The sequence below is a fragment of the Lissotriton vulgaris genome, chromosome 5 (assembly GCF_964263255.1).
Source record: "Lissotriton vulgaris chromosome 5, aLisVul1.2, whole genome shotgun sequence".
In the NCBI taxonomy this organism is placed as follows: Eukaryota; Metazoa; Chordata; class Amphibia; order Caudata; family Salamandridae; genus Lissotriton; species Lissotriton vulgaris.
This window is the reverse complement of record NC_141693.1, coordinates 881171653-881197916: the sequence shown is the minus strand read 5'-3', so window position 1 is coordinate 881197916 and position 26264 is coordinate 881171653.

The following is a 26264-nucleotide window of genomic DNA, read 5'->3' as shown; positions in this document are numbered from 1 at the left end:
GATGCCCCGGTAATGTCTGCCCAGGTGAGCGAAGAACAGTGGGTTGCTCATTTTTCCAGCATTTTTAACCCTGATGGCTTAGATGTAGGGGGTGATAGGGATGCTGTAGTTGCCCCCCCCTACCTCTTAATATTACAGTCACCGATGTGGATGCTGCCATTCGGTGTAGTAAGGGGGGGAAGGCTCCGGGACCCGATGGGGTACCCGTCGATCTTTATAAAGCTGAGGTATCCCTCTGGAGTCCACTGCTGACTAAGGTGTTTAATGCAGCAGCAATGACCATGGCCCCACAGGCCTGGGGGGAGTCCATTATTATCCCTATTTACGAAAAAGGTGCGAGAGGAGAGGCAAAAAATTATCGCCCGATTTCCCTCCTTACTGCCTCCCTAAAAATCATGAGTAGGGTATTATTGAGCCGTTTGGAGGACTGGGTTGAAGACAAAGGTGTCCTTGCGGACTCCCAGTTCGGATTCCGTAAGGGTTTAGGCACAATGGAACAGTGCATAAACCTGGACCTCATCATCGGCAAATATACACGTGCTAAGCAAGGCTCGTTGTTTCTTTGCTTTGCTGACCTTTCGAACTGGTTAACCATGGTCTCCTGTGGTCTACCTTACTGGATATGGGCGCCCCACGGGACAACATTTACTTCCTGGCCCAACTGTATAGGAATTTATCGGCAAAGATTCGCTATGGGCAATTAGGTGAGTGTTCCCCTAATATTCCGGTTGGCTCTGGTATAACGCCATTGAGTCCGAACTACGTGCCGTCAGTGCCGATGCACCGACCGCCGATGGTATACCCATCCCGGTGTTGCTTTATGCTGACGACGCGGTTCTACTTTCGAGAACCCCTTTGGGGCTGCAGAAACTCATGGACAAATTTGTGGATTTTATTAACGAGAGAAAATTAAAAATAAACAATTCAAAAACTTTCATTATGACCTGTGGCAAGAAAGTCAAAAATCTAAGGCCTTTTAGAGTTATGGATCAAACAATACAAGTGGTGGACAAATTTTGCTATTTGGGTATCACTTTTAATAGTGGGGGGATGTGGGCGCCAGAAATGATAAATGTAAGAGCGAAAATGGGCAAGTGTGCCTTTGGCATATTCAAGTTTGCATCTAAGCTAGGGTCTAGGCGGATACCCGACATGTTGTACTTATATCGTCATAAATGTGTTGCCCTGGCCCTCTATGTTTTAGGTGTATGGGGCCATTGTAACCACAATATGCTCCAGGTGGAGGAAAATAAATTTGTTAAAAAGCTTCTATGTTTACCTTCCACTGCTTCAACTAAACTGATCCACCAGGAGGTTGGTCTGGAACATCTTTCTGATTTGATTAGTCTAAGACCACTCCTAGTATGGAGATCAATTTGGACTAAGGAGCAGACGGGGTTCACAAAAAAGATTATTTTAGACTGTCTCCGCATGGATAAATGTTCCCGTATCCCCTGGCTCAATTATATTATTCGTGTATTTAAGGATGTCTTCAACCTAACTGTATGTGATAATCCACTCTGTGTTTTAGACATCCCTAAGAAAGAGCTCAAACATGTATTCTTGAGGGGTAGTATTGTAAAACGTAATGCTGTTACTTCTCAGTACTCTACACATGTTTTTTACGATAGGTATAACAAGGTAGATTCGGGTTTCGCAGGATACCTCAAAATGGTTACCATTCGTTCTCACCAATATGTTTTGACAAGATTGCGGATGGGGACTGTTTACTTGCTTGTGGCGTATCCACATATTAAGACTCACACCACCGCGCCCTGTCCATGTGATGGGACTACAAAGCAAAGCTCGGAGCACTTTCTATTGTTATGCCCTTTTTACCTTCATCTCCGTAAAACTTATTTGAAACCACTTTTAAAAAAATACAATGTATCCACTATCGAATCTGCCATGAGGCTTATATTTGGACTTGACTCGCAGGACATTTGTTTTTTTACTGCTGTATTTATTTTAAAGTCGGTACATCTGAGGTATAATATGTCCTTCGATACATGATTTTTTTTAACCTGCTGTATTCATATGTATTTTAATGATTATGTATGTATGTACTTTTATGATTATTATTAATAATGATCGAATAAAGTTTTTGAATTGAATTGACTGACTTAATGTATTTTCTCTGAATTTAACCAATCCTAAACCTTGGCAACTAAATTCAGACACATAATACTCTTTATCCGTGTCTTAGGGATCACTCATTAAACTTCTTTTTACTGATACCCTTTTAGACACTTTTAATTTTAATTACCCTCACAACACGCCCCTCTTCACACAACCAGCTCCGCAGTCTTTCTGGCGTCGCAGCACACCAAAGAGGCACTCGGCCTCTTTGGTGGGGCCCAGTGATGAAGCATGACACTGACTAGGTCGGTGTGTGAGGGCCTTCCTATCCACCCAAAGTGAGTGTGTGATCCTTATCTATCTCGCTCCATCTCTGCGGCAGTTCTGAGACTGATTTGACCTCTCTTTTTTCTTTAAAAATAAATTATGCCAATTAAAGAAGTTACTGTTATTCGATCAGCACTCTGCATAGCTATTTTGTATGTGTGCTCGGGGTTCACAGAAGCAGTAAAGCAAGCAGAGGGTGTAAACCTACAAAATGTTTAGTTTTATTGGTCATGCATCGTCCGGTACCGTGGGCTCAGAGTTCATTTTATTAGGACCCGATGAATCTGTTCTCCAACACTGATAAGTCAGGGCCTGGCAGGCGTCCTCGTAGTATTCTGGAGACATTTTTGATTTTACAAGCGACAGGTGTTTGGAGAGTTTTGTGGTGGTCCTTCGGCTGATATAATGCACTTTAATCCATTTATACATGTTACTCTTTGAAATATGGTATCCTTTTGTTGGATGGTATTCTTCTATCCCAGAGCTAACCGCAGAACTCAATCTGCTCTGACCCATAGTTTTAAATTAGGTTTCCCGATGTACGGAATGCTCCGATAGGGCTGAGGAATTCTGTTACCGAAGCAGACTCCGAACCACCCTGACTAGTTTCCTCTGGTGTTGGCTAATATTTGCCAATAAAATTTACTGCCCTCTGTTCTTTGGTTTGAGACTGACGACTAATTTTTTAAAACTTAGCTTATTGCAGGTTAGTTCTGGCCTTACATTGCCTTCTCCTATCTTTTCTCAAGAATCAATGCCAGGAAATCAATAAATCAACAAATAAATACTTCTTTTTTGAAAACAGAATCAATTGTTCCTCTTAGCCACATTCTACAAAATGCATAAGAGTCCAGCATTCATCTTCCACAGTATTGAAAATATCAGACAAAACACTATTTTCCCACTAAAGACATCTGCTGACTGATCTGATAATGGCATGCTTTGGTAAACTACTTGTCAGGATTTGCCATCTTATTAAACCATAGATTCGCTAGACGTTTGCCACCTCAATGGTACCTCCATCTCAAGTTACATTTATACCTCACTCTACACCAACAGGACACAGTATGCCTCGGCATGTAACAGTTACCGGAAGCTGAAAAAATGACAGCTGAACACCCTAGCGGAACAAATGGCAATTCCCTTCTGCACACACATCCATGCACACAATGTTGTACACAAACCTTTACCAGGAACTATCTGAGCACTCTAGAAAAGAATCCTTGAAAAATACACAAGTCTTGTCTAGCCTTGAATACTCCAATCTAAAATGGCTCGATCTCTAAGCAATACCAAAGTGCTTTGTGGCGATACATATCACAAAGGAGAGAAGATGATCACTTTCTACCTGGCCATGCACGTTAAATAGTTGTGCATGCTGTAATCATTTCGAGTATGGACTACACCAACGCTCTTTCTCTGGCTGTATCGGCTGGACTTCTTAACAAGTTACGACTGGTCCAAAATGCAGCTGAGCGCCTAATTCTGAACCATCCTAGGAGACAATCCCCCATGAAAAATCTTCAGATGTTTTATTGGCTCCTGAAACACAAGGTAACAATTTAAGGTACTTATAATTACACGCAGAGCTCTGCACCATGAAGGTCCTCTCTTTTTACGAAGGAGATTTGAGAAATATGACTGTAGTAGGGCGCTACGTTCTTCTAACCAGGGGCTGGTGTGTATCTAGAACAGACTAGGAGGATGGGCCGTCTCCTATTCGGCGTGAAAATTGCAAAAAACACAGTTGATGGACAGAATATAGAACAATGTCATACATTCACCCCAGTACAAGGATCTGGGCCTAAATCCATCGTTTTTTTGGACTCCACACCACCCTGGGTTAGACACTGGCTATATGCAAATCAGCTCTGACCCTGTGCCTCATGGGAACAGTCCAATCCGAACTACCAAGCCATGTCTTTCCCAGACCGGAATCAAGCATCCAAGAACCGGTTTCTGGCTATCAGCCTTCATCAGCCTGGATAGCTTGACTCCAGTGGTGTGGAGAGCCTCGGCGTGAAAATTGCAAAAAACACAGTTGATGGACAGAATGTAGAACAATTTCATACATTCACCCCAGTACAAGGATCTGGGCCTAAATCCATCGTTTTTTTGGACTCCACACCACCCTGGGTTAGACTCTGGCTATATGCAAATCAGCTCTGACCCTGTGCCTCATGGGAACAGTCCAGTCCGAACTACCAAGCCATGTCTTTCCCAGACCGGAATCAAGCATCCAAGAACCGGTTTCTGGCTATCAGCCTTCATCAGCCTGGATAGCTTGACTCCAGTGGTGTGGAGAGCCTGGGACTCACGTCTGAGTATACCCAGCACACTCGGGGTGAAAATTGCAAAAAACACAGTTGATGGACAGAATGTAGAACAATGTCATACATTCACCCCAGTACAAGGATCTGGGCCTAAATCCATCGTTTTTTTGCACTCCACACCACCCTGGGTTAGACAGTGGCTATATGCAAATCAGCTCTGACCCTGTGCCTCATGGGAACAGTCCAGTCCGAACTACCAAGCCATGTCTTTCCCAGACCGGAATCAAGCATCCAAGGACCGGTTTCTGGCTATCAGCCTTCATCAGCCTGGATAGCTTGACTCCAGTGGTGTGGAGAGCCTGGGACTCACGTCTGAGTATACCGAGCACGCTTGACTCCAGTGGTGTGGAGAGCCTGGGACTCACGTCTGAGTATACCGAGCACACTCGGGGTGAAAATTGCAAAAAACACAGTTGATGGACAGAATGTAGAACAATGTCATACATTCACCCCAGAACAAGGATCTGGGCCTAAATCCATCGTTTTTTTGCACTCCACACCACCCTGGGTTAGACAGTGGCTATATGCAAATCAGCTCTGACCCTGTGCCTCATGGGAACAGTCCAGTCCGAATTACCAAGCCATGTCTTTCCCAGACCGGAATCAAGCATCCAAGGACCGATTTCTGGCTATCAGCCTTCATCAGCCTGGATAGCTTGACTCCAGTGGTGTGGAGAGCCTGGGACTCACATCTGAGTATACCCAGCACACTCGGGGTGAAAATTGCAAAAAACACAGTTGATGGACAGAATGTAGAACAATGTCATACATTCACCCCAGTACAAGGATCTGAGCCTAAATCCATCGTTTTTTGCACTCCACACCACCCTGGGTTAGACACTGGCTATATGCAAATCAGCTCTGACCCTGTGCCTCATGGGCACACTCCAGTCCGAACTACCAAGCCATGTCTTTCCCAGACCGGAATCAAGCATCCAAGGACTGGTTTCTGGCTATCAGCCTTCATCAGCCTGGATAGCTTGACTCCAGTGGTGTGGAGATCCTGGGACTCACGTCTGAGTATACCCAGCACACTCGGGGTGAAAATTGCAAAAAACACAGTTGATGGACAGAATGTAGAACAATGTCATACATTCACCCCAGTGCAAGGATCTGGGCTTAAATCCATTGTTTCTTTGCACTTCACACCACCCTGGGTTAGACACTGGCTATATGCAAATCAGCTCTGACCCTGTGCCTCATGGGAACAGTCCAGTCCGAACTACCAAGTCCAGTCCGAACTACGTGAGTCCCTTGCTCACTTTGCCACTGGATTCAAGCAAGCCGGGCTGAAGACGGCTGGAATGCCAGAAAACGGTCCTCGGAAGCTTGTTTCCGGTCCAGGGAAGACATGGCTTGGCAGTTCGGACTGGACTGTTCCCATGAGGCACAGGGTCAGACTGATTTGCATATAGCCATGTCTGAACTGGGGTGGCAGAGTGGGCTAAAGAACGGTGATGGATTAAACCCAGATCTTTTGACTGGGTGTGAGTGTTTGATTGATTCAGATGTTCATCCATCACCACCCCCTTTTGTACCGCTTTTGGCCGCCATAAGTGTGGCAGGGTATGCTCAGACGTGAGTCCCTTGCTCACTTTGCCACTGGATTCAAGCAAGCCGGGCTGAAGAGGGCTGGAATGCCAGAAACCGGTCCTCGGAAGCTTGTTTCCGGACCAGGGAAGACATGGCTTGGCAGTTCGGACTAGACTGTTCCCATGAGGCACAGGGTCAGACGGATTTGCATATAGCCATGTCTGAACTGGGGTGGCAGAGTGGGCTAAAGAACGGTGATGGATTAAACCCAGATCTTTTGACTGGGTGTGAGTGCTTGATTGATTCAGATGCTCCGTCCATCACCAACCCCTTTTGTACCGCATTTGGCCGCCATAAATGTGGCAGGGTATGCTCAGACGTGAGTCCCTTGCTCACTTTGCCACTGGATTCAAGCAAGCCGGGCTGAAGACGGCTGGAATGCCAGAAACCGGTCCTCGGAAGCTTGTTTCCGGTCCAGGGAAGACATGGCTTGGCAGTTCGGACTGGACTGTTCCCATGAGGCACAGGGTCAGACTGATTTGCATATAGCCATGTCTGAACTGGGGTGGCAGAGTGGGCTAAAGAACGGTGATGGATTAAACCCAGATCTTTTGACTGGGTGTGAGTGTTTGATTGATTCTGATGCTCCGTCCATCACCACCCCCTTTTGTACCGTCTCCTATTTGGCAGCAAAAAACCTAAAATTAACCTTCTAAAGGACTGAGATCAAGACATGGAGAAGGCTTTTAAGTCAGCGCTGTAAACCTACTTTTTTAGGGAATGCTAAAAATCTACTTCTTTCAGCTCTACAGGGTTTTTCTAGCACCGGGGAACTTCTCAGGGAGCAGTTCTGTGCTATACAAATAACATTCATTCATGGTAGTATAGCGCTACAAAAATGCACGTAAGCTCTTTGTGTGAAATGCTTCCATGAAACAATGCAAAAGCTACTACACACTTCACATTAAGAGATTAATTATTAGTTGCACGGTGCAGTGGTGCTGAAATTACCGGGTATGGAAATACCAATATGGTGCACAGAAGCATCCAACCAAGGGATATTGATCACGCCTACCTGTAATCATGATCTAAATCTGACAGAGGTATCGGCAGAGTACCTGTCAAATTTCTACCACTATAGTCTTTAATAAATAGAGAATAAGTCTCCTTTTGTCTCTTAGCTCAAACTACCAGCAAGGAGTCATCAGCACTGTTCATCCTTCAAGAATCGCCCGTGCTTGGCCTGAGATATCTAGACTCACATCTGACTTTGTCAGTCATTGCAAACTCTCTTCTTCACCATGGATTTACAAGAGAAACGCCCAGGTCAGGACCTTATGTTCCTGGCGACACAGAGTCATCTGGAACTCTTAGTTATATCTGTATCGATGCACCTATTTTAAGTACAAAAAACATTGATAACCCTAATACTTAGGGCATATCAGTAAATCATTTTTATTAGAGAATTCACCTACGTAGTTTACTCAACCAGCCGAAATAACTTGACATACATTCTGTAAGAGGTAACCGCATATAAACAGCAGTAATAAACAAAAACTAATCACTCTAGCTTGAATGCCTACAAAGAAAAAAAATACAAATTCTTTTGTTGTCATTAGGGACTCAAAATATACAACAAGATATATAAATCTTAATCCGTTCCATTAAAAAGTCATTTGACATATATCATTAATACATCTGTTTGCTAATAAATATCATAGTTACCTGTGAAGGTGTGTGGAGTAAAGGGAGGTAAAATTGGAACATGCCCCCCCGCCCTCCCCAAGTACATTTGAATAGCATTAGAGACACTGAGGAAGGACAAGGGAATCAGGCACTCGATAAGGGCTGTGACATTGGGATCAGGGCCATTACCTAAGTGGGCCGCATAGATCTCACCATAAATATTGTTTAGACTCTATTGCAAACTACACATGAGGCTCTGTAAAACCAAAGTAAAATATTCTTAATTCCACTTACCCCAGGGACATCTTGATAACCTACTAGTAAACTATTTTCAGGATAAGGTTTATTTGTATCATTTTGGCAGGCACATCAAAGGCACACCGAAAAGTGGAACATTGTGTTTGGATCTGTTTGGGTTCGCACATGTTCCCAAATATTCTGGAATTTAGGGAATGATTAATTTTATCTTTCGAATATTATTCTGGGATTTGGAACATGTGACACGTACATAAATACATGACAATGTATTACGACCTGGAAAACTGTGGTACCACCTTTACCTTTTTAGCATTAGTGACATGGGATGTTTGCATTTCCCCAGTTTCTTGCCTGTCTGCGTACTTTCACTTATGCTGTTAAACACACATTGGCAAAGTCAATATGTTTGGCTTTTTAGTATTGAAAGTGATTGTTAACTGATGGTTCAGTTTGAGAGAGAGAAGGTGTGTGTGTGTGTGTGTGTGTGTGCGGGTGTGTGTGTGTGTGTGTGTGCGTTATACACGGATCAGTCAAGTAATGCATGCTTGAATGAATGGGTTGGTGGAAATGAGTGGTCTTGTGAATGTGGCTGGTTGGACACAGGCTAAATGGGACTTGGTAGCTGAATGTCTGGGAGAGACCTTAATGTTGGGGTTGAATGTGCATCAGTAGGAGGGCGAAGGGACAGTCACATATCCCCACAACAACACACATCTTATTATTCATCTCCACCAAGGCTTCAATCCACGAAGAGTCAAAGTTACCTTCTTACATTATACCGCAGGGTTTTAAAGATTACTGTTGGTTGTTCTAAACTGTTAATGAAACATCCAATAAGGAATTGCTGAAGAGGCGAATCCATTGCAACTCTTTGTGTATCTTATTTTTGGGTGGCATTAGCTCAAACAGACAGCTAAATCTGTCCATAGTCAGACCTAAAAAAGAAAACAAACACATAGATCCAGTATAATAAATAATGCCAATGGAAAACAACTAATTGCTTTTGTTTCTTATTGTCACAATGTATGTGTTAAATACAGTAATACACAAAAACTAAGGGAGCCCAAAACGTTGCAGTTTCACAAATTGTGCTTCTTGGCCGCAGTATGTGATACAGATCCTCCAACTAAGATTCCCCAAGAATGTACTCAGAGATATTTAAGTTTGGCTCCTTCTATTTGTAGGGTTGCAAGATCAACACTCTTTAAGAGCCATCTAAAAGCACCTTGGTATTCTCAGATAAAAAAAGCATTCTAAGTTGTAGTGGCACAGCCTAGGATAGTTATTGAGGATTCTCCATCTACGCCCCTCTCTGACGCCTGCTGTGGCTGCCCCCAAGTCATAGGCAGAAGCTCCATGACATATCTACTATAGAGATACTCCTAGCTTACTGGCAAGACATGATCAGATGGACGTGAGAGACCACCATTCCATCACCCTTGACTACCCTCCCCCATTATCCACACTTCCTGCTGGGATTGACCGATCTGTTATTTTTTAACAGGGCTGGTCGTAAACCTTGGAGACTGGAGAATTTGTTTAAAGGGATCAGAACCAAAGCCTAGGACAGAATGTTAGATATTCTTTCAATTCCAGCCCAGAGATACCTATAAACGAAGGCATGCTTTGCTTTGTACGGGCAACAACGCGAGATGAGTGGGAGGAGGGAGGGAGTTAATACTGATGGAAACCACAAGCTTCTTCTCTAGGGGGGTATACCACGCCTATATACAACACTGGGTCCAGGTCGTGCACCAGGTCAGCAGTCACATGCCTAGATTGGAGGAAGAGCTAGAGCTTACTTTACCGGTGGAAGGGAGAGACCATTTGGCCATGGACCAGGACAATCTCAATGTGCACTCAATGAAATTAAAATGCATATAAAGTTCTAACTTGCTGGTACCTGGCCTAGTTCAGTTGAAGGTAACGTTTGGGGGTTGCACTTGTGCCAAGGGTGCAAAATACTGGCCATGTTACTTCACGTCTGTTGGGCATGCCTGTGAGTGAGTATAGCCTTACTGGGCGGAACTCTAATAAAATAAATGACATGGGCAGACCTGCCATTAGATACATTGGTTGTACTTATGGAAAATAAAGCACAACAACGTCATGTTATATTATTGTGTCATCATAACACTATAATGATCACACATGAGTGCAGATATGCAGTACACGTAATTTATAAATACACATAGATCATTTATATACAAATGTGCACATGTGATTTATATGTGTAGATATATACATAGTTGGACATGTGGAATGGGGATGGAATATCAATTAGTCCAGTAATAAAGTCCAACTCAAATTCTTTATTTTGGTTCAAAGAGTTTATTGATCGATTGATTGATAGGCTTTATTTCGGTATACAAATACCATAAAAGCAATACAAACATACAATTTATAAAAATATCATACGATCTATTATACACAGTTACATAAAATCAGATACAATAGTTAATAGACAAGTTAAAACAAGGATTAAATTGAAACAGAAAGCCTTCTATTGCGAATCAACCAAGCCCATTTCAAAAATTTTGACACAGCACATACAATTGCGGGGGTTGTGTCAGTCATTAAAATACGCATTGCTACTATACATTGGCAAATGCCCAGCAATCTACAAAGTGGTTTGAGCCAACGGATTCGCGGGACACGATAGTCCGGGCATTCAAAGAAAATATGAGCAACTGACTCTATGCGAGTTGGACATGATGCACAAAAGGGTGAGAGTTGCTGAAGCCCCTTCCAGCGGGCAACTAGCTCCCCTACTGGTAAGGTCCCCACAGGAAACTTAAAATACAGAGTGCGGTCAAACAGGATGGTGATAATGACTAGATAGGGGTCGTATGCCACCACATCCTTAATTCTCACGAAAGCTACTGCTGTATTGGAATGGCGTGAGTCTTGATGTAATTTCACAGAAACCCATTTCCAATACAATTTTTTAATAGTGGCCTTAGGTGGGGCAGATTTTGTAGACCAAGCATCAGGTAACCCTATCTCCGTTAATAATCTTTTGACATCCCTCAACCATTTGATCCTAGACCACCCTTCCGTATCCATGACCTCAGACAGAGCCCCCGCATAGGAGGCCAATTCGGGCACCCGCCACAACCTTGTCCAAAGAAGCAGTGGGCGAAGTTTAGCTTGATCCCCAATAGGTCTACAGCCTAGATCCAATAGCACTGGCACAGTTGGAGTGCTTCGTGGCAGGGCCATCAGGTCTTTCAGAAACATATTCTCTGATTTGACTATTGGATCCAAGTTGCAGGTACCCCACAACTCTGCCCCATATAAAGCGGCACTGACCCCTCTCGCTTTATATATATCCACTACTGGGGCAATGGGTTTACAAGATGAGGAACGTTGTTTCTTAAGAAGTGCTCCTCCTGCCCTTTCGTGACCCAGTAGCATTTTATAGATATGAGCTTTCCAGGAGAGGGAGTCATTGAGGCGGATACCCAAATAGTCAAACTCAGAAACTCTCTCTAGTGGCTCTGAGTTCAGGGCCGGGAGTCTGCCAAGTTTCCTAGGGGGGTTCATAACCAGAAATTTAGTTTTGTCGGTATTGATTACTAACCCTCTCGATAGGAAAAACTCATGGAAGCTATTTAAAAGGCTTTGCAGACCCATAGGGGACTTTGAAATGAGGAGAGTGTTGTCCGCAAAAAGCAGGGTGGGGATCCGTTTGCCTGCCAAGGAGGGAGCGTCTGAGGGAGTGCCAAGCAGATGTTCAACCACTCCGTTTACATAGAGCGAAAACAGAGTGGGAGCCAGGACACATCCTTGTCGGACTCCCCTACCTACAGGAATTCTTTCTGTTTTTTCGCCCTTCGTGCCCCAACGCACCTGTGCAAAATTGCCATCATGAAATTTTCACAGCAGCGAGAAAATGTAAGAGGGCAACCCTAAGTCCACCAAGACCTTCCATAGTTTCTCTCTGGGAACCAGATCGAAAGAGGTTTTTAAATCTATGAAGGCCAGGTATAGACTACCCCCTCCCAGCACCACCAACTTCCAGCGGAGAAGAGTTAATCTGAAGGCCTGCTCGATGGTTCCGGTACCAGATCGGAACCCAGCTAGGAGGTCCGACAGAATGTTATTGTCGTCCATCCATTCGAGCATCCTTCACAATATCACCTTCCCCGCCAGTTTTTGGGTGGAGTCAATTAAACTTATTGGCTGGTAGTTGGCAGGGTTGTCCCGACACCCCTTCTTGTATATCAGAACAACCTCTGCCCCCTTCCAGGATTCAGGTATGGGCGCGCCCTCGTTGATGGCATTTAACAGAGAGGATATGAGAGTCCCCCACTCCTTGGGGCTTGCCCGTATTATATCACCTAGTAACCCATCAGGCCCGCTGCTTTTAGCGGAACCAGGGTTTTGATTGCGTCCAACACCTCTCTTTCAGTAAAAGGATCGATCTCTAATCCCGTAGTAAGAATTCCTGTGGGGGGTGCATTGTTAATAGGTGGGTCGCTTACAGTGTAGAGGGATGAAAAGTGGTTAACCCAGCTCTTTGGGGGGATATTGCACGTCATCAGTGTGCTATCTGGCCTATCTCTGGATCTTAAAAGGGTCCCCAAACCTCTTGCATCCCTATTCAGACTTGCTTTCCTCAGATCCTCCCAGAAGCAGTCCTCCCATTCCTTCTTTGCTGCAATCACAGTCAGTGAGTAGTTTTTCCTAGCCAGTCGTATGTCGTCCAATGACCTGCTCTTCACAGCGCAAATTAAGGAACTTTTCAACTCCCTACATTTTTTTGTGTACCAGGCATAGGGGTTCTGCCTAGGTTTGGGCTTTCCAGCACAAGGACCCGTACTAGGAAGCTAAAAGAGTTTGCTCAAGGCCTCGGTGGTAGCACAAAAGAGTGACGTTACTTCCTCTGGATGTAATGAGGAATCAGCTAACCTGGACTGGGCAGAGGTCAAAAGTTTTGAGATGGATAGGACTTTCTCTTGGTCCATGACGATGTTGCCCCATTTTAGATGCCTACCACAATTTGAAGGGTAAATCTCCTGATGTGCAAGTGGAGGTCACGTCTACTCCTAAGTGCTCCGTCCAGAAGGGACATAGAGCAAGGGAAAGCAGAATATGGTCGCTTTCTACTGAAGGGAGTACCTCCATATCCAACAAGTGGTCCCAGGAGTTAGCATCAAGAAGGATATAGTCTATTCTAGACGTATGACCCACCCTGTTATAGGTATGCGCTCCGGAGGGATCCAGACACGTCCTGCCATTCACTGCCCTAAGGTCGAATTCCGGGGTTAGGGAGTAGATTTGGACTGCCACTTGGGACCACCTTCTGATAGGGGGTAAGGGGGTAAGGTTAAAGCTGGTATGCCTCTTCTGGTGTCTTCTGGTGTCTTCCTCAACAGTCCTCAACAGTCCCTAGGGAATCCTCCAGCCCAAGAGGCTCGAACGTACAATTAAAGTCGCCTGCGACTAGAACATGGGAACTATCTAGGCCCCCTCTTAGCCGGGATTCTAATTCAGACACAATGGGGGACAATAAGCCTCCCTTTGATCCCCTAACATAGATGTTAAAAATGTCATGGCTGGCCCTCTCTTGGGTCCTGTGAGCGATATACTCAAAAGGTCGAGTGAGTCGGTCACGCGCTGGGTGACCTGGCAACGAAGCGAAATAGCGACCCATATAAGAAGACCTCCAGAGGGGCGGCCTTTCCCAGAAGGGGAAGGAACTGCTGGCAGAAAGAATGATGAGTATCCTACCTTGTGGCACGGTTCCGTACTCCAAGTTTCTTGGAAGATACAGATGGAGAAACCCTTCACTAAGATGTTCCATTTCGGAACAGCCAGCCTCCTCGCAATCCCAGCAACATTCCAACTAAGAATCTTTATGACAGGATCAGCCGTGGTTGGCTCGGCGTAGAGAACGAGGTTAGTATCCTGCCCTCCCTCAGGAAGTGGGCAAATTACTCTGCTTCCTCCCTCAGACCTACTACCAGGACTGTCACCCTGAGGCTGGGGGCCACTCTCAGTGGATGTGGAAATCCCACTATTGGTGATAGTCACCAGAGAGCAGGAATCCAACCGTGGGCTCGTACCCAGGGATAAGAGAACTGACCCTGGGCGAATATCATTTCAGTAACCTGCAGTTCTTCCATAAGTCTCTGGCCATGGGGTTTGGTGGTAAGACACAGCAAAGGGGTCAAAACCAGAAATTGGAAAATTGTGGTAACAACTTACTTCTGATGTAGTACCGAAATGAATGCCCACTGTTCTCGGGTAGAAGGTCAGATCGACTACTCCAATGCCAGCACTACTAGTGCCTAAATTCTGGTTAGAAATCAACTGAGCTACCCTGGGATCCTTAAAGTTAACAACCACGCAGTCCCTCCCAAAGCGCTTGTGACTACTGCCTACCCAGCCTACCCTTCTGACACCAAGAATCAACCCATCGACTTCCCTGGGCAGTGGTCTATTAGTCCTTAACCAGTGCATGGTTTTATTTTTTAGCATCTGGAAGGATTCTTGCTGCCCAACCAACAATGGTGGTACGTTGGTAAGGATGGCAACAAAGGGATGACAGTCTGGAGGCAGATTCATGGAAGGAATTCTACGGGGCACTTTGAGAGGAACTGGGTCGGGCTGGCTAGAGGGGAGAACGACGGGACAAGTCAGTGTGGATTGGACTAAGGGGTTACGGGTATTACGGTTATTAGGTCCAGGGTTCCCAGGTGTAGATCCAACAGTGGTGACCATAGCCTCGCTAACTAAGCGCTCCTTGGGTTGGGGTGTGTTTGCCCGGGAATGGTCTAAGGGGTGGGGGTTAGTCTTTTGGGATTGACCTGAAGATCGAAGGCCCCCTTTGGCAGTAACAGCAGCAGAAGGAAGGGACTCTAGGGCAGGTACCCCGCTGGACAACCCCCTTGTATTGGAAGAATCTTGTAGAGTGATAGAGGTAGTTGTAACCGCATGGGCCCCCCTATGTTACTGATCCCAATCCTAGAGTGTGTTTTAATTAAGGATTTTGTTGAGAAGAAGTTGTCTAAGGTAACTTGTTCGAAACTGTCCAGACGGTCCCCTAACCTTTTGACTCGTTCAACAATGGGGGTCAGTAGGGCTTTCATCAGTTTCTCTATCTGTACGAGTAAAGGTGAGTCTGGGGGAGTAATATCGGCAGGCGCCATCGCCAGAGTGTCATTTGGGTTACATGGTGGATCGCCAGTGGTCGTCCCAACCTTAACAGCTTGAGCCCCACCTAGACCAGCCCCTTTAGGTTTATAGGAAGTTCCCGTCACTAAACCAAGTTTCCTAACTTTCCTGGGGTGTTTGGGGTGATAACCTTTTCGGGGCTGGTATTACTTTTTCTTTTAGTATGGTGATTTTTAGATGCTGCATGGGTTGATACACCTTGTGAGGCAGGAAGTTCCTCGTCAGTAGATGGGATAATTGAAGCTGTAGGCATGGGGGGAGGTAGGTTGGTTGAGACTGCGGACGATGGCTCGGTCCCGGTCTGGGAGTCAAAACCCAACGTACCTGCCACCCTGACCAAACTGGGCGACAATGGTGAGTCCTGGAGCTTTTCCCCTGGGTCTGGCACGGTTAACGGTGGAGATGGAGGGACCAATGCCAGAGAACCAAGGGGTGCCCATTGTTCTAAGGGGTGTTTAAGGAGTTCGATAGACTGCCTGCGTTCAGCTCGTCTCTCAGCTAGGGCAATCTCTCTATCAATGTTGCGAGCGGCCCTGGTGAAGTACTTGTCTAGAGGGCCCAGGATTGCAACCTCAACCGAGGACGGGAGGGGATTTAAAGGGGAAGTAGTTGGGGTTGAAGACATGCTAGCAGTCCTTACAGCACAAGGGATAGGTTGGAACACTGTAAACCGCAATTAGACCACTCTAAGTACAGGAGATAACTTAATAATAATGTCCATCAACAAGGGTACAGGGTGTAACAGTTCACTCCAGCTTACAAGGACTTGTCCAGTGAATGACGCTAGTCCACAGATGACAGAGAGTGGGCCCAGCCCAGCCTCCTGCAGCCCCTGACGGCCACAGACGGCCCGCCCTTGTCCCGGACTTCTTGTATTGGAAGAATCTTGTAGAGTGATAGAGGTAGTTGTAACCGCATGGGCCCCCCTATATTACTGATCCCAGTCCTAGAGTGTGTTTTAATTAAGGATTTTGTTGAGAAGAAGTTGTCTAAGGTAGCTTGTTCGAAACTGTCCAGACGGTCCGCTAACCTTTTGACTCGTTCAACCATGGGGGTCAGTAGGGCTTTCATCAGTTTCTCTATCTGTACGAGTAAAGGTGAGTCTGGGGGAGTAATATCGGCAGGCTCCATCGCCAGAGTGTCATTTGGGTTACATGGTGGATCGCCAGTGGGCGTCCCAACTTTAACAGCTTGAGCCCCACCTAGACCAGCCCCTTTAGGTTTATAGGAAGTTCCCGTCACTAAACCAAGTTTCCTAACTTTCCTGGGGTGTTTGGGGTGATAACCTTTTCGGGGCTGGTATTACTTTTTCTTTTAGTATGGTGATTTTTAGATGCTGCATGGGTTGATACACCTTGTGAGGCAGGAAGTTCCTCGTCAGTAGATGGGATAATTGAAGCTGTAGGCATGGGGGGAGGTAGGTTGGTTGAGACTGCGGACGATGGCTCGGTCCCGGTCTGGGAGTCAAAACCCAACGTACCTGCCACCCTGACCAAACTGGGCGACAATGGTGAGTCCTGGGGCTTTTCCCCTGGGTCTGGAATGGTTAACGGTGGAGATGGAGGGACCAATGCCAGAGAACCAAGGGGTGCCCGTTTCTCTAAGGGGTGTTTAAGGAGTTCGATAGACTGCCTGCGTTCAGCTCGTCTCTCAGCTAGGGCAATCTCTCTATCAATGTTGCGAGCAGCCCTGGTGAAGTACTTGTCTAGAGGGCCCAGGATTGCAACCCCAACCGAGGACGGGAGGGGATTCAAAGGGGAAGTAGTTGGGGTTGAAGACATGTTAGCGGTCCTTACAGCACAAGGGATAAGTTGGAACACTGTAAACCGCAATTAGACCACTCTAAGTACAGGAGATAACTTAATAATAATGTCCATCAACAAGGCTACAGGGTGTAACAGTTCGCTCCAGCTTACAAGGACTTGTCCAGTGAATGACGCTAGTTCACAGATGACAGAGAGTGGGCCCAGCCCAGCCTCCTGCGGCCCGCCCTTGTCCCGGGCTTCTCCCGGGATGCTCCCGCGCGCTCCCACGCAGCGGTATACTAATCCTGTTATATGGGGTTGGGAGAGGGACGTGGCAGCAGGGAGAGCAGACCAGGTGTGCTAATGGTCAATGCAGGGACTCCTGGGATGCGGAGTCCCTGCTACGCTGCTCGCAGCCCTGCTGCAGTTCTTGCCCCTAGCGCTCCACACCGGGATCAGGCAACACCCTCCTCAGGCTGTGATGCGGGACCCGCGAAGCGGGTGCGGTGAGCAGTCAACGCACCCAAGGAAGGTAACGGCAATAAGGGGGTCCAAAGGCCAGCTCCTCCTCCACAAACGATGCAAGGCTCCAAAGAGTTTATTCAATTACAACCCTGGGTTAGTGTTGGCATTTCGACCCTTTACAGTTAATGTGTGGGCCTCATCAGGACTAGGGGTGGGTGGAACTCACCACGTTTTACTCCGCATAATTCTGCGGAGTTACATACAACTATGCGGAGTTCTGCCCACCCTACTTCGTATACAGGGAAGGAAACATTTGAGGCAGGTTTTGAACTTGTCATAGAATATCCTTCAAATACATTTCTCTGTCAGGTCAGCATGCATCGGACTGCTGATGTCATCAGAGAGCTGCCAGTACTTGGGCGCTAAGTTAGGAAGAAGTTGCGGCTAAAACATTAAAAAAAGGAGGGACAAAACAAAAGCTGATCAGCAAGTCTATGCAGCAATGAAAAGAGCATTTTCTTTGGCAGATTGAGAGCGGGTTCAGAGAAGGAGCTATATGGGAGTTGGGGTCAGTGATGAAGGCTTGGTTGAGTGAGGTGGGCCTCTGGAGTAGTGCGGGGAGGTGTTGGCTAGGAAGTTGGGCAGAGGCACAGGAAAGGACACAGCGTAATTCCTGGCTAGGCTCCTCAGAAGTGCAGTGAGTCTAGCACACTGCCCATTGTTGTTACAAGTGCGAGGCAACACGTTGGAGTGATATCACTACACCACAGAGCATGACAGGGGCTGTAGACCCATCGCCTCCCAGAGATATACAAGAAGCAGAATTATGCACAACAATATTAGTGCTGAATAAAGCATTAGATTCGCCAGCTACAGCTGCCCTCAGCAGCTGAGGCTGAAAGAGCCGACTCATGAAACCCAGCCTGGTGTGGGCGATGCTGGTGGAAGCTGATGTCGCTTCTGCAGGATTAGCCCCCTGCTTAGACCAGCCACTAAGAGATACAACAAAGTAAAAGTGAGACACAAAGCGACTGTGTCCAAGCAATACTGTAGCATCGCCACCCACACAATCCAAATCCAGTATTCCTCAGGGTAGCAGCCCTGGTGTAATCACAAATAACTACAATTATGTGTGTAGTGTCATAAAAGTATTAATTGGTATGCTTCAGGAAGGAGGTCACTGTAAAGCAATAAAGTGTATAACCTAACATTTACAATATAATCAAGTTTGTGGATAAGTCAGCAGCGAGAAGGGTGAATGCTTTGACTTGGTGAATAATGTGTGATACAGATATAGTGCAGCCAAGCGCTGTTGAATACCGTGGGCCTTATTTATGAAAAGTGACGCATCGCTGCGTGAAAACAGCGATGCGTCACTTTTCACTGCGCACTCCTTGCGACACCAATGATGCGTCATATTTAATGTATGACGCATCATGTCGCAAGGAGTTACAGATACGTCAGTATTTCTGACGTATCTGTAAGCGCAAAATTGACGCATTGCTGGAGTGTGTCACAAAAGTGACGCAACTCCAGCAATGCGTCTTTTCACATGGGGAAAGCCCCATGTGAAAGGGCTTGCATCAGTCTTACGCCTGCTGTGAGGCAGGCGCAAGATTTTGACGCAACAGCGTCTTAAAAGTGACGCAGTGAAATCTCATATATTTCACTGCGTCACTATTATGAGGCTTTTTGCGGGGGAACGCCCCCTCTGCATACATTATACCTGACGCAGGTATAATGTGGCGCAGGGGTTTAAAAAGTGACGCATCTACCTAGATGCGTCACTTTTTAAATATGGCGCAACAAGGCGCATATTTTACGCCGCCGATGCGTCACAAAAAATGACGCATCAGCAGCGCAAAACTGACGTAAGGCCTCATTTATGTTTCTAACCTGGGGAGGGTGACAGCGGAGTTTGATGTGATCATTGGCGCACTCTTTCTTGTTTTGAGAGTCCATGAGGTGTGTGACATTCAATAGAATTCAGCACTCTCAAGAGGCACTAGGTTTTCAGGCGTGTTCGTTCACACTCTTGTGGGAGGTTCACTGGTGTTCTGGACAATGAGAGCACCACTTCCATATGAAGTCCAGTGTTTGTTCAGGGGCCATAAAAATACCCATGCAGGTATTCGAAAAAGAATGGTGGATGCGCTGATGCCCAAAGGACGTATATACACAACAAATCCATAAAGGGAGAAACTGTAGGACAAGTTCAACTCCCTTGGATTTGCTGCTCTAAACTGCCACACACATCAGTCATCTTCACAAAATGTACGATGATAACTGTTTGGTGGATGGAAACACTCTAGATAGAGTTGGTGTTAGCCGCTCACACAAACTCACATGGCTGATGCAGTCAAATCAGATTGGGTGGCGGAGCCTTGGGCTTGGGGAAGTGCTGAAATTGCTGTTCAGGGCTCCTCTCCTCTCGAAATCCAAGGGTTACAGGGACTATGGCCACAGAGCCGCCACGTATGCTGCTTCAGAATCTGCTTTCAGGATCATAAGCTAGGGTGGGCGCTGGTAAAATCCGGCAGGCGGCAATTGGTTGAGTTTACTTTTTGCCAAACTTCGTGCTCCATTCAGAGTGCTGAGTGGCGAAGCTCAGCGAACTCCACAGTGGAGTGGAATTTACTGCCTACCCCTAATCATGACAGGTGCTATCTATCTTGTAGCCTGCAATCAAAGAAAAGAGGGCCATCAAATCAATCTACTGAGGCTGCTCATCTAGAAGAGAGTGTGTCAGGAAGAGTCACAACATACAGCTTTAGTGAACCATGCAGTTGTTCCTGGAAACAGGGTAATCTTTTCTGTTATCACAATGTAGACTTCTGTTGTTAGAAATTGGATCACTAGTTGGCAGTGGTTTGCACCCTGTCCAAGTAGGGACCCTCTCTCTAGTCAGAGTAAGGGAGTCACACAGCTAAGATAACCTCTGTTCACCTCCTTGGAAGCTTGGCATGGTCTGTCAGGCTCATCTCAGAGACAATGTGTAAAGCATTTGTACATAAGCACACAGTAACAATGTGAAAATATTACAAAATGAGTTCACACCAGTTCAGAAAAATAGCCAATATTTATCTGAAAGTCCAAAAGGAAAGAAATCTAGTACAGATATAACTTATCAGAGATTAAGCATTTTTACCCCATAGAAATCAATTGATGCGTTACTTTTAGGACAAAGTAACTTAAATGCGAAAAACTCAAAGAAAGTGTGTGGTGCAGGGGAGGTGAGTCACCAGAAAAGCAAAGCAATGTGTCAGTTCCTTACTTACAAGGGAGGTGATGCGTTGGTTCCTTACTGCCAGGGGAGGTGATGCGTTGGTTCTTTATTGCTAGTCAGGTGACACGCCGATCTCCGGGCACGCGGCCTTGGTTCCTTACTTTTGGGCAACGTCGATAATAAAATCGGCACCCTTGGAGGATGCATTTAAAATCCGGATGCGACAGTGGTCTTCCATCGACCTTTACATATACATATATAAAACATATTTATTTTTCAGAAAGGCACACATTCACTGGATGGTGTCATCAGTGATGTCATGAGTGATGTCACTGACCATGTCATGAGTGATGTAATATGTGACGTCATCAGCAGTGCATTACACGCGCAAGTTATAGTGAGTCCAACTAACTATAACGTGGAATTTCAATGGTTTTATGTGAGTAAAATTTCCAGCTAACTATAACTGGTGTGAAACCTATGGTTTTTTCAGTGAATTTAATAGGTTTTTTAAATGCTAATTCCTAACTAAAACTGGTGTGAAACCTATGTTTTTTTCAGTGAATTTGATAGGTTTTTTAAATGCTAATTCCCAACTATAACGGATGTGAAACCTATGGTTTTTTCAGTGAATTTCATAGGTTTTTTAAATGCTAATTACTAACTATATATAAGGCCCCAAAATTTTGTTAATAACAAATGTCTATAGCCATAAAATGTAATATTTTTTAAAAAGAATGAATCCTGTATTTTATTTGTATTTAAAACAATTTTTTTAATGTTTTTTTTTTTTTTTTTTACCCTGGTGCGCTCCCGGGGCGCGCCCCGGTGAGCGCCCCGGAAAGCGTAGTCTTTTGAAGCGCCCCAGGGTGCGCTCCGGAGAGCATCCCGTTAGCGCTATTTTCACGAACGAAAACATCATCGTGACGTATCGCGTAGCCGCATCTACGTGATGCGCACGGCGTAAGCGCACCCAGAAGCACTCCAGCGAATACGATTGTGCAACGTAAACATGTGACGCGCTTACGCGATGCGCCCGGGGGCACGCCCAGGGGCGCGCCGCGTAAGCGCGTCGGTCATGTGACCTGAAAATAACACTTTTTATTGGTGCAGAACAGTTTTGGTTTCATAATGATGAAATCCCTGGTCTTGTGACCTGAAAATAACACTTCTCATTGGTTCAGGCCTTTTTTTTTCCAAATGATGAAAGACCCCACCTTTTTTCCTTATTCTGACTTTGTCCTTTGACCTAGGAAGACCTGTATTGCACTCTTTCAGGTATATTTTGTACATTGAAATGGCTTCAATAGCAGCATCAGCTGGAGCATCTGCACCACCACCACCACCACAACCACCAAGAGGACCACCACAAGATTACATTGGTGGTCAACAAGAGGAGGAGGAGGAGGAGGAGGAGGGGAGGAGGAGATGGCTGCAAGAACACAATACCCCATACCAGCCAAAAGCACACATTGTATGGGAGTTCTTTTCGATCCCAGAGGGCAAGAAAAAAGTAAATGCGGCCAAGGTGACTTGCCGAATCTGTGGCGTGGAACTTTCCAGGGTAAACCCTAATAAGAAATACTCTTTCGGAAACAACACCATGATTCGCCACATGCAGCGCAGGCATCCAATCAACTATTCTGCTGCAGAGATGGGGGAACTGGCCAGTAACCTTCCCCAATCTTCAAGCTCCACCTCCCAAAGAAATCAACCCACTCCAACGGGACCAGAGGCAAGGGAGACGATCCCTTGCATTCAGCCACGGTTTGGGGATTTCCGTATAACATGTATACATTGTGGTAAGACCATCTCCTATGGTGAACTGAGCATAAAGCTCATCGTCTTTGCTGGGGACAACCACAAATGCCCCAAAAAACCCAAATTTTTTCTTTCTTTTTTTCTGCTCCAGTTGAGCCATTTTCAATTCCCTGTTTTTGCGTTTATCCCCATAAAAATACCAAAAAAATATAAAATAGTTCATAAAAGCCAAAAAAAGTACAAAATGTTCCAAAAACACAAAAAACAATATAAAACAACAAAAAGTAGAAAAAAACACAGTTCTTTTTAGAACTACCTCCAATTTATAAAAAAAGGCTACATTTTTTAATAACTCTGTCATTCTTCTTTCCCCATGGGCCGCTCCCCGGTCCGCTCCCCGGTGCGCGTACCGGGCGCTCCCCCGGTGCAAATAAAAAAAAAATATATATACATTTTGCACTGCAGGCCCCTTTTATAGCCCCCACATCAAACCTAGGGGATCAGGGGGGTCTACCCTGCCCCCTTATGGTCATTTCCCCCTTTTTTTTCCACCTCTTGTGTCTCTATCCTACCGAGACACAAGATGGCGGCCGGTCCGGACTGTTTTGAATGTTTACAGACACCCGAAAGCCAATCAGCTTTCCATGCGCACCTCGCGTGTCGCGCCCGCTGCGCTCCCCGGTGCGCGTACCGGGGCGCGGCCCTAGATATATATATTTTTTTGAACCTAAATTATTCAAAATCCACTGGAGCACATATCTTGAGACATAGCAAAGGCACATCGGGCTACCAGACCCTACAATTTTGCCAAGTTTGGTGGAAATCCATTCAGCCGTTCGGGCTAAAAGTGAGTTTGACTGCCCTAGGGAAATTAACATAGGGAAAACACGTTTTGGGACCCCCCTTTTATCTCGGCCCCCGCTTGACGAATCCCCCCCAAACTTTAAAGGAAGGACCGGAGCTCCGCGAGGCAAATTCGAGGAAATTTTCAGGCAGATTCGTCAACCGGCGCCAAAGTTATTCCAATTAGAATTTTGAGATTTTGCATTGAAAAAAATCCTAACTATAACTACCTACTGGCGACCGCCAGTAGGTAATATATTTTTTTTTAATACATATAGATATATACATATATATTTATTTTTTAAAATATATATATATATACATATTTCCATTTGCTTCGCTCGACGCTGCTGCATCACAGTCACTCAGCTTGGACTGGTTTTAGAACGAACAAATTAGACCCGAATTCTTGTGCCAAACAGTGTTTTATTCCATCATTTACAGAATAACACCCAGCAGATTCCCATCCTCACCTACACATAAATCAAGCTGCTGCTCATGTGCTACTCTAAGGTGGACAACCTTGGAGCGATAATTTACATGCGGCCGTCCAGCCGCAGAGTATGCACCACCCCACTATCCTTGGGAGTCACGGCAGTGAAGCAGCAGCCGTACATGGAATTGAGGACAGGCACTCTTGCTGGGTCCATACAGAACTTGATTTGTGCTTTCCGCACCACACTTCCCATAATACACAGTCTCATTTCAGCCTCCCATTGGTGGGTGTTGCATATGGAAAATTGAGAAGTGGGTTGGCGGTCACGCACGCCGCTTAGGTTAAAGCCCTTGAAGAGAAGCATATGGAGCTTCCCAACGCGTCGGGCAGATCCATTACGGAGCGGCATCTGCAAGCGGATTCCCGTCCTCACCTACACATAAATCAAGCTGCTGCTCGTGTGCTACTCAAAGGTGGACAACCTTGGAGCGATAATTTACATGCGGCCGTCCAGCCGCAGAGATTGCACCACCCCGCTATCCTTGGGGGTCACGGCAGTGAAGCAGCAGCCGTGCATGGAATCGAGGACGGGTACTCTTGCGGGGTCCATACAGGACTTGATTTGTGCTTTCCGCACCACACTTCCCATAATACACAGTCTCATTTGAGCCTCCCATTGGTGGGTGTGGCATATGGAAAATGGAGAAGTGGTTGGCGGTCACGCACGCCGCTTACGTTAAAGCCCCTGAAGAGAAGCATATGGAGCTTCGAAATGCGTCGGGCAGATCCATTACGGAGCGGCATCTGCAAACGGATTTCCGTCCTCACCTAAACATAAATCAAGCTGCTGCTCGTGTGCTACTCAAAGGTGGACAACCTTGGAGCGATAATTTACATGCGGCCGTCCAGCCGCAGAGTATGCACCACCCCGCTATCCTTGGGGGTCACGACAGTGAAGCAGCAGCCGTACATGGAATTGAGGACGGGCACTCTTGCGGGGTCCATACGGGACTTGATTTGTGCTTCGCGCACCACACTTTCCATAATACACAGTCTCATTTGAGCCTCCCATTGGTGGGTGTGGCATATGGAAAATGGAGAAGTGGGTTGGCGGTCACGCACGCCGCTTACGTTAAAGCCCCTGAAGAGAAGCATATGGAGCTTCGAAATGCGTCGGGCAGATCCATTACAGAGCGGCATCTGCAAACGGATTTCCGTCCTCACCTAAACATAAATCAAGCTGCTGCTCGTGTGCTACTCAAAGGTGGACAACCTTGGAGCGATAATTTACATGCGGCCGTCCAGCCGCAGAGTATGCACCACCCCGCTATCCTTGGGGGTCACGACAGTGAAGCAGCAGCCGTACATGGAATTGAGGACGGGCACTCTTGCGGGGTCCATACGGGACTTGATTTGTGCTTCGCGCACCACACTTTCCATAATACACAGTCTCATTTGAGCCTCCCATTGGTGGGTGTGGCATATGGAAAATGGAGAAGTAGGTTAGCGGTCATGCACGCCGCTTACGTTAAAGACTCTAAAGAGAAGCATATGGAGCTTCGGGCAGATCCATTACGGAGCGGCATCTGCAACCGGATTCCCGTCCTCACCTACACATATATCAAGCTGCTGCTCGTGTGTGCTACTCAAAGGTGGACAACCTTCGAGCGATAAGAAAAATAAAGACGCTTTAAAACAACCTCATCGGGTCCGTCTTCGTTATTTGGCTTTTACTGAATATCGAAGTTCCAGTCATATATATATATATATATATATATATATATTACCTACTGGCGATAGCCAGTAGGTATATATAGTTAGAATTTTTTCTCTATGGGACTTTTGAAAATTCTATGTCTAATAACTTTGGCGTTTGTGGACGGAATCGGCTGAAATTTTCAGGAAAATGGCACATTTTGTTTCTGAGCAGCCCCTAAAAATTTGGGGGGGTTTCGTCAAGGGGGGGCCGAGAAAAAAGGGGGGTCCCAAAACGCGTTTTTCCCATGTTAATTTCCATAGGGCGGTTGGACTCACTTTTAGCTCGAACGGCTGAATGGATTTGCACGAAACTTGGCAAAATTGTAGGGACTGTTAGCCCGATGTGCCTTTGCTAGGTCTCAATATATGTGCTCCAGTAGTTTTTGAGAAATTAACGTTCAAACCAAGATATATATCTGTAACAGCGCTCTGGGCAGCGATCCGGTCCGCTTACTTTTCGCTTATCGGAACTTTGCGCGCAGAAAGCTGATTGGCTCTCCGGTGTCTGTCAACATTCTAAACAGTCCGGAGCGGCCGCCATCTTGTCTCTCGGTAGGATCGAGAGAGAAGAAGAGGTGGAAAACGAAAGGGGAATTTAATGAAAGGGGGCAAGGTATCCCCCTCTTGACCCC